Source organism: Bison bison, unplaced genomic scaffold (genome assembly GCF_000754665.1).
Source record: "Bison bison bison isolate TAMUID 2011002044 unplaced genomic scaffold, Bison_UMD1.0 scf7180017864286, whole genome shotgun sequence".
Taxonomy (NCBI): domain Eukaryota; kingdom Metazoa; phylum Chordata; class Mammalia; order Artiodactyla; family Bovidae; genus Bison; species Bison bison.
In genome coordinates, this window is record NW_011494858.1 from 3350361 (window position 1) to 3359103 (window position 8743).

Here is an 8743-nt window from a genome sequence, read left to right on the forward strand (position 1 = left end):
CCTTGGGGTCGCTAAGAGTCAGACACGATTGAGTGACTTCACTTTCACTTTTCACTTTCATGCATTGGAGAAGGAAATGGCAACCCACTCCAGTGTTCTTGCCTGGAGACTATCCAGTCTATAATTTCTTTTAAAGTTTAGCCCCTTTCAATGATTTGATAAAAAGTATGGATCCTCACCCCACCAAAATGCTTATGTCTCTGGATACACAAATGAAGAAATTACAGCTCCTTGCTTGGGCTGGTTTTGGGGAAGAAAGCCAGGATTTGGTGAGAATCAAAGGTAGCTTTATTTTTTTAGGGAGCACCAATCATTAGTGAAAGGGAGCAGTCAGTGGATACATCTGCAGAGCAGCTGTCCAGAGGAGAGAGCAAGAGGCTCCTGGTGGCCTCTGAATGCCAGGAAAATAGGAAAGATGTTGAGGTAGAGCCGGCATGATGCGGAGAAGACAGTGATGGGCTCCTCATGTGGTAGAAACCAGGGTGCCCAGATATACAAAGTCAGTATGCGAGTGTCAGGCAGAAACTTGCATCTGGAAAAGGCAAAGTTCTTTAGGACTTTACTGGCATGACTCCTGGTGCTTGAAAAGATTTTATTTTGGAAGAGCCTGAAAAGAGTACGAAGGCCTACCCTGGTGGCTCAGTGGTAAAGAATCTGCTTGCCAAGTAGGAGATGCTGGTTCCATCCCTGGGTCAGGAAGATCCTCTGGAGAAGGAAATGGCAACCTATGCCAGTATTCTTGCCTGAGAAATCCCGTGGACAGAGGAGCCTGGCGGACTACAGTCCATGGGATCGTGAGTCAGATGCAACTTAGCATCTAAACAGCAGCAAAAAGAGTAGGAGAAAGAAACAGGTCCTCTCTTGTCCATGGCTAATGTGCTGAGAAAGCAAAACAAAACTGAGGCTACTACTCACCATGGGCTAATTGCTATCTGGATTTGTAGGGGTTAGATTTCCCTGAGGAGAATCAGGAAAAGGAGAGTGAGAATAAAAATGAAGGGCAGAGCACTGAGCATTCAGATATAAGCCAGGGAGGAACGCGTGCTTTAAATCTTCCATTTCTTATTTTTTAGAGTTGGGGAGTGCTGGGTTTGGAGAGGTGGAAAAGGGAGAGGCAGGGAGTTCATTGTTTTCTGCTAGAGGACAAGAAAATCAGACTTTTTCTGGGGGAAGATATAGTAACAATAATAAAAACCACAATACTATTTAAAGCATAACTGTTTTACAAAAAAGTGAACAAGGTACCAAACACTAAGAAGGAATTTTCTCATTATGTTCTTATAAGAACATCATAACAATGGCATATTACTATTTCCATTTCACTTATGTGGAAACCGAGCTTCAGAGAGATTAAGTAATTGCCCAAGTGATCAATTTAGGGCTTAAAACCAGACATGTCTAACTATAGAGTCCACTAGTCTTCTTAAGAAAAACCAAAACAGAATCGTATGAAATAAGACTCACAGGAACAACAGTTTTTCCTGCAGGCAGTGGTGCTGGGATGTTGCCCATAGATACACACACTGACATGGACTAAAGCAGAAGTGAAGAAATACATGAGTGGATGCCAAGGGGAGCTGGGCAGGATCAAGTTAATGGGCTGTAACAATGCCACAATTTTGCTGAGAAAAGAGACCTGCACATCATAAAATGCCTATATCCTCTTCATCCCTCATCATTTTCTTCCACTTCGCCTCTTTCCATTTGATTCCCTCTTTCTCTGATCCAGACCACCCTTCTTGCCCTTTCTTTTCCTTTCCTTAACTCTCCTCCTTTATTCACTTTCTTCATTTCTATGTGCATTAGGGAATATGACTCAAACCAACAAAGCAGATAGTTCTTAGCTCAAGAAACAAAGGCAGGAAGAGTGGGAAAAGAAAAAGTTACATAAAAAGTTCTAAGGATCTCATGTACAGCATGGTGACTGTAGCTAATAATACTGTGTTTTAAACATGAAATTTACTAAGAGAGTAGATGTTAAGTGCTCTCATCAAAATAAAAAAGTAACTATGTGAAGTGATGGATGTGTTAATTGACTTGATTGTGGGAATCATTTCACAGTGTATATGTCTATTGAATCATCACATTGTACACTTTACATATAAAATTATAATTTTAAATGTCAAATATATCTCAATAAATTTGGGGAAAAAAGAAAGAAAAGCATTAGTTGTTAGGCCTTAAAAATACAAATTTCCTTGGAGGATCAGAAAATTCACATTAATGGAATTAATTGAGTGGCTTTCTTCTTAATATCTGGCTGTGTACTACGATAACAGCAGTGAGGGGATGGCATTTGGATTGACTGGGAAAAGGAAAGAACCATGGCTCATGGATGCTTTCTGGAGAGGTCAGGTTTGGATGATACACCTCAGAGGTCACATGAGAAAACCTCCTTTAGAGATCAGGAAGATGTGAGGGCCTATGGTGAAAGAGGGCTAAGAGGTGGGCGGGAGGTTGTCGATCTGACCATCGCTGTATACGTACGGATTCAGAACCAATAACAAAACGTAAGAACAACACAGGGTTCCAAGTACAGTCCATGAAGGGTATGCACAGACCACAGGAAATGTTTACAAACTTTTTAAATTTTTTTGGCTGCACTTTTTAGCATGTGAGATCTAAGTTCCTGACCAGAGACTGAAGCCGTGCCCCCTGCATTGGAGTATGGAGTCCTGACCAGGGAAGTCCCTGTTTACTGAATTTTTAAAATATCCATTTTCTCCTTACTCATTCTTCTAGATATCTCTGAAAAACCTACTTGGACCAGAACAAGTATTTTTAAAGGGCAAATCTCAAGTATTCTAGATGGCAGGAAGAATTATTTTGTTTTCATTTAAAATAAGAACTTCAAGGGAACCCACATTCAAACAACTTTTCACTTTAGTTTAATGGGTCAGTAAAAAGTGGGGGAGAGGCTAACTCTGGTTCATCATTAGTCAATTCATTACATTAATGTGCTATTTTTTCCTTTTCCCACTCAAATTCTCTCGGTGGAGACTGTCTCAGGCGGATATAATACAGAACAACTCAGAAGACAGCAATGACATTGTAGGGACTTTGATGATTGTTATTCAATAAAAGCATAGCCAGGTATATGGGGTTAATGAAGGCACAGGCCAGCATTAAATAGGCCACGTGGAGAAGAAACAGGCAGAGTGTAGGAGCAGCCAAAAGTTACCGCTGCAAGATCCCCAGGAGCAAACAATGGCATTTTGAATACCAGGGTCCTTTCCCTGGGACGAGACTTGACTGGTACAACAGGATACAGAATGGAAAGAGAAGAAACAGAGGCAGCCCTTATTTTTTGCCTCTGGATCTGTTTCTCTGAATTATAAGGCTCTCTGTTATGTCCCTTCCATTGAAGAGAATTTTGTTGGAAAGTAAGGAACGTCTGGAAGAAATCTCTGTTTCTTGAGAGAGCCATGGCTCTAAGTTGGTGGTAGCCAAGAATCTGTGTGGGGAAGAATAGCCAGCCGGTGGAAAGGCGCCTTATTTTTTTGTCTGGAATCAGGCAGGCCCTCTGAATCATCTGGTTGAGGCAAAGGCATGAATGCCTGGGTTATGGAGCAGGAAGGGACTCTGAGATTTATTCATTAATAATAATAACAAAAATAGTCAGCGTTCATTAAGTAGTTACTAACTGTGGGGAGGCTCTGAACTAAGCATTTTACATGAACTATCTGACTTATTTTTTGTTCCTAACTCTGAGATAGGTCATATTATACTACCCTGTTTTATAGATGGGGAAAGCAAGGTGGATGAGGAAGATAGAACAACGGTCCGTCAAGGATGCCCAAGTCTTAATCTCCAGGATTTGTGAATACGTCACCTTACACGATTTCAAATTGTGGTGTTGGAGAAGACTCTTGAGAGTTCCTTGGACAGCAAGGAGATCAAACCATTTAATCCTAAAGGAAATCAGTCCTGAATAGTCATTGGAAGGACTGATGCTGAAGCTGAAGCTCTACTACTTTGGCCACCTCATGCAAAGAGCTGACCCACTGGAAAATACCCTGTTGCTGGGAAAGGTTGAAGGCAAAAGGAGAAGGGGGTGACAGAGGATAAGATAGTTAGATAGCACCACTGACTCAATGGAAATGAATTTGCACAAACTCCTGGAGATAGTAAAGCACAGAGGAGACTGGCGTGTTGCCGTCCATGGGACCGCAAAGAGTTGGGCACAACTTGGCGACTGAACACCACCACCACACCTGGCAAAAGGAACTCTGTAGATTTGATTGAGTTAAGGATCTTGAGATGGGGAAATGAACTTGCATTATCTGGGTGAGCTCAGGGTAATCACGAGTCCTTATTATAAGGAAAAGAGAGACACTTTGAATATGGAGGAAAAGCCCACAGGCTGAGGAATGGAGGCAGCCTCTAGAAGGTGGAAAAGGCAAGGAGATGGTTTCTCCTTGAACTTCCAGATGGGAAGCAATCAGCTGATATCTTCATTTTAGGCAGTCAGCCCCACTTTGGACTCCTGGGCCTCCAGAACTGTAAGGTAGTACATCTGTGTTGCTTTAATTAAGCCACTAAATTTGTGATGATTGATTACAGCAGCCGTAAGGACCTAACACAGTTGAGGAGGAATAAGAACCTTCCTGAAGGTCACACTGCTGGTAGCTGCAGTGTGATCTGGACTAAGGATCTGAACCAGGACCTGCACTGAGGGGTCTCTCTGGAGGCCACACGCCTGCCACCGGGCTGTACTCTCTCCCTGTTCCCCCTGGCAATCCACCAACTCCGAAATACCATCAACTCATTTACTGAGACCCATTTGTGTTAATCCCTAATTGCCATAATCTTATTTAATTCTCCATTTTACAGATGAAGAAAGTGAGTCTTACCAATTTTGAAGAGCTGAAATTGAAGCCCTGGAGGAGAAAAAGGCAACCCACTCCAGTATTCTTGCCTGGAGAATCCCAGGGACAGAGAAGCCTGGTGGGCTAGGGTACATAGGGTTGCGAAGAGTCAGACAGGACTGAAACAGCTTAGCATGAAATTTAAACCTAGGTTCACCTGACTGACTTTCATTTCAAGCTTTTAGTCTCTTCATCCTACTGCCATATCTTTTGGACTAACATTTATTAGTTAGTCCAAAACACAATCACAAACACAAACTCAAATTTCAGTAATGTGCCCTTGGTAATTCTTGAATGCATCTAGATACAGGAGTCGCTGCATCAGCCTCTGTCCAGGAATAGTCCACTCTAGAGGCTTAGTGGTGGAATTCACTGATGCAAACTCTTTGAATCTCAGGGACTTCCTGGTTAGAATTAACCAGGCTACACTCTGATCTCATCTATGTTAATTCATCGAATTAGCTCTGATTGCTTAATCAGTATGGTCAAACTTAATAGAGGTAAATATTTTACTAATTAAAGCATATTTTCAATTATTAAAATATAAGATCATACATAAGACTATCACAATAGAGGAATCACTGGTCATTGGAATCCCTTCAATCTATCCCAGTGGCACTGTTGGTAAAGAACCCGCCTGCCAATGCAGGAGACATAAGAGATGTGGGTTTGAGCCCTGGTTTGGGAAAATCCCCTGGAGGAGGGCATGGCAACCCACTCTAGTATTCTTGTCTGGAGAATCCCATGGACAGAGGAGCCTGACAGGCTACAATCCAGAAGTTTGCACATCGGACACAACTGAAGTGTCTTAGCATCCACACACACAATCTATCATATATCAAAACTCATCTGGATGGGAGACGACCCTGCTTATAATAGAATATTCTGAAACATGAAAGTAGCTAGTTAACCAAAGGCTGTGAAAATGAGGTGCCTGCTCCTGAGAACTTTATGATCCCCAAGTCGGTACCACAATGAATTGCGTGAACCCAATTTAAAAGAGCACATCCTTTTATTACAGTATGTTATTCTTACGATAATATAAAGGACAAAGTGATATACAATACAATTAAGTGGAAAACAGACCTGCCCAGAGAACCAGAAAACACAGCTAATTTTTGAATCATAATCCCCCAAGTTTAGTACTTGTAAGTAGAACAAGTAAAACACACACACACCTACACACACACACACACACACACACACACACACACACTGTGCTTCTCTGACTCAAGATGCCCATACTGTAAATTAACCCCCACTACACAGATAAAGTGCTAGAGAGTCAGTGATGCAAAGTAAGAGCCAAATAAAGTGTTTTTAGCCTAATAACCTGAACACCATGGTGGCCACACTTTTGAAGATGTAAAAGCCACTTCCGTGATGCATCTTTGTGTCCACCCTGTGAATCTGTGAATACTGGAAGCAAGTGTTCCCGATTCATGCTTCGGTGTCTGCACTTAGGGAAACAAGGCTCCCTGACCCTCGTGAGAACGCAGGAAAGGGTAATGAACAGCGAGCTCAGTGTCCCGGACGGAACAAGCAGTTCTTTTTGAACAAAGGCTTTTGCTGAGGGGCACTCAAGCCATTTCCCGATGTTCCAGGGACACAGACCAGCCCTGTCATTTCACTGTCATTCAATGCACTGGAGCAGTAACACATTTTAAAGCACCTTAGTGACTTCAAAGACTTAATGGGCCTACCTGGAAATAATGAGGCACTGAGAGAAAGAACTACTAAAAAACTGTCCTTTAAAAAAAGCTCCCAAAAGCTTTTGAAAGGGATTCTGGGGCTTAGGAAGTTTACTACATGCGACCAACAGTATCCTTTGAGTTCATGGAGCATGGAAATCCATCCCAGAGATGCTCCCTTCCAGCTGTGAGCTGTTACATTTATTAGGCTTGAAATGTGCATCAGTTCCATCACTTACACAATAAAGTCAGGCCATTTCAAATAAAAAAGCCGGAACCTGCACCATGTTTCAGGGGCAAACAAAACCGGTGTGCAAATCAAGGATTCAGACCAGGAAGTTCCTCCTCACGACTTTCCCGTTTGCAATATGTGTCTGAACTAATGTTTCTGCACTTTGTGGTATCAGTTGGTAAGAACAGTGACAGCTGGAAGTCAAATGATAGTGATCCAAGGCTACACAGTGAAGTGGCAAAGTCAGAAATGTAAAGTTCCTGGGTTCTGGTTAGAGACGCTTTGCCGTATAATTGCCTTCACAAGACCATGTGCCGCTTTTTCTCTTTTCTGCTTTACAGATCTGTTTCTTTGAGCCAGTCCCTTGAGTGTGAAAACTCTCTAGAGAACTACCATCAAGAAATGAATATGGGGTGTTACGGAAGGGAGGGGGAATGAAGGATGAGAACCTAGAAGTTCACAAGTGAGTGTCATCATCACCAGGGGTCCACAGAAGTCCTTTCAAGCCAGCAGTCATTAACCTGTGACTCTATTTGTCTGAAAATGTTTTAAACTGGATTTATAGTTCCCCCAGGTCCATTAATAGTCTGCAAAGCAGCCTAGCTAATGAGACCTTGAAATGACAGCTTTCTCTAGTTTGATGTGCCCTCATTCATCCAAACTTTAGGAGTATGCCCATATTTTATGGAGGCAAGATTCTTTTTGATGGTGGCCAATAAAAAGAGAACTGCATTTCTCACCTCCAAACAAAAAGGAAGAAAGTAATGGTCGTTTTTAGTTTTTAAATATGTCACTTAGAGTGTGACAAGTGTGTTTATTTTTAATACAGAGTGAGCTATATCTTAATTCCACAGAATCAGAGGCACGCTTCTTCTTTTTTTTTTTTTCAGTTCAAAAAGTTCAAGCTAATTACACAGCTTTTCTCTGCAAAACTTGTCAGGAGTTATTTGGAATCTCCATCTGGGAAACTTTCTCAGGCACAGAGTCCTGCACTAATCTTTCATTAATGTGCCGCTCAGGGCTCTGGGCTTTTGGAACCATAACCCTCCCAGGACTGTGAACTCCAAATATAAGGGCACTGTTATTAGATCGGCGGTTCTGACCATCAAAGACTCTCTTCCCATAGACCCAGTAGACCCTTGATGGTAGAAGGGAGGGATTGGTCTGATCAGGATGGCAGCTAGAAGGAGAGAATAGAGACCAAGGTGCAGGAAGAGGGAAGAGGAGAGAGAGGGGCTAACGGAGGGCAACACCTCACAAAGGTGCTCTGGCTGAGCATGGTTTGCTTGGTAATCTTCGTTGTCAGCACACCCTACATTTTGAACAGCAAAAAATGTGGACACCTTCGTGTTGAAAGAAGCTGACGCACTATGTCGTTTCATTCCTGAGGTCTGGGATCCCGTCCTCACTAGCCTTCAATGTGTGCCTTCCTTGGTTTAAATGTTGTGTTTCTGTTATGACAGCTCATGATGACAGGAGCTAATGGAGTAGACGAACCTGTTGTGTCTAATGGCCTCTGTTGTAAACTAAGATGCATTTTGAAAAATGGCAAATACACGCAGGATGGAATTCCCACTGACTTCAGTTTAAACTCCAAAGCCTTGGGATGTCTCTAGCAGTCCAGTGGATAAGATTCTGACCTCCCAATGCAAGGACCCCTGGGATACAATCCCTGGTCAGGGAACTAGATCCCACTTGCCACAGTTAAAGATTCCACAACTAAAAAAGATCCCACGTGCTGCAACTGAGACTAGGTGTGTGTGTGTGTATATATATATACACACACATATATATTTTTTTTTTAAAAGAAAAAGAAACCACCTTCTCAAGAAAAAAAAATCTAACGCCTTTAATTGGCTTTGTAGGTCCTGAGTGACCTGGCTCCTTAGTTCATCCTAAGCCCACCTTGCTCTGCCCACTTGCTGCACTGTAGTCACACAGGCCTCTGGGCC

At 42.4% G+C, this 8743-nt stretch overlaps 1 protein-coding gene across 11 annotated transcripts in view; it reads right to left on the bottom strand.

Moving 5' to 3' along the window:
• Positions 1-8743, bottom strand: part of DTNA (dystrobrevin, alpha) — a 322724-nt gene that overhangs the window by 177260 nt on the left and 136721 nt on the right. The gene's annotated exons all lie outside the window — the stretch shown is intronic.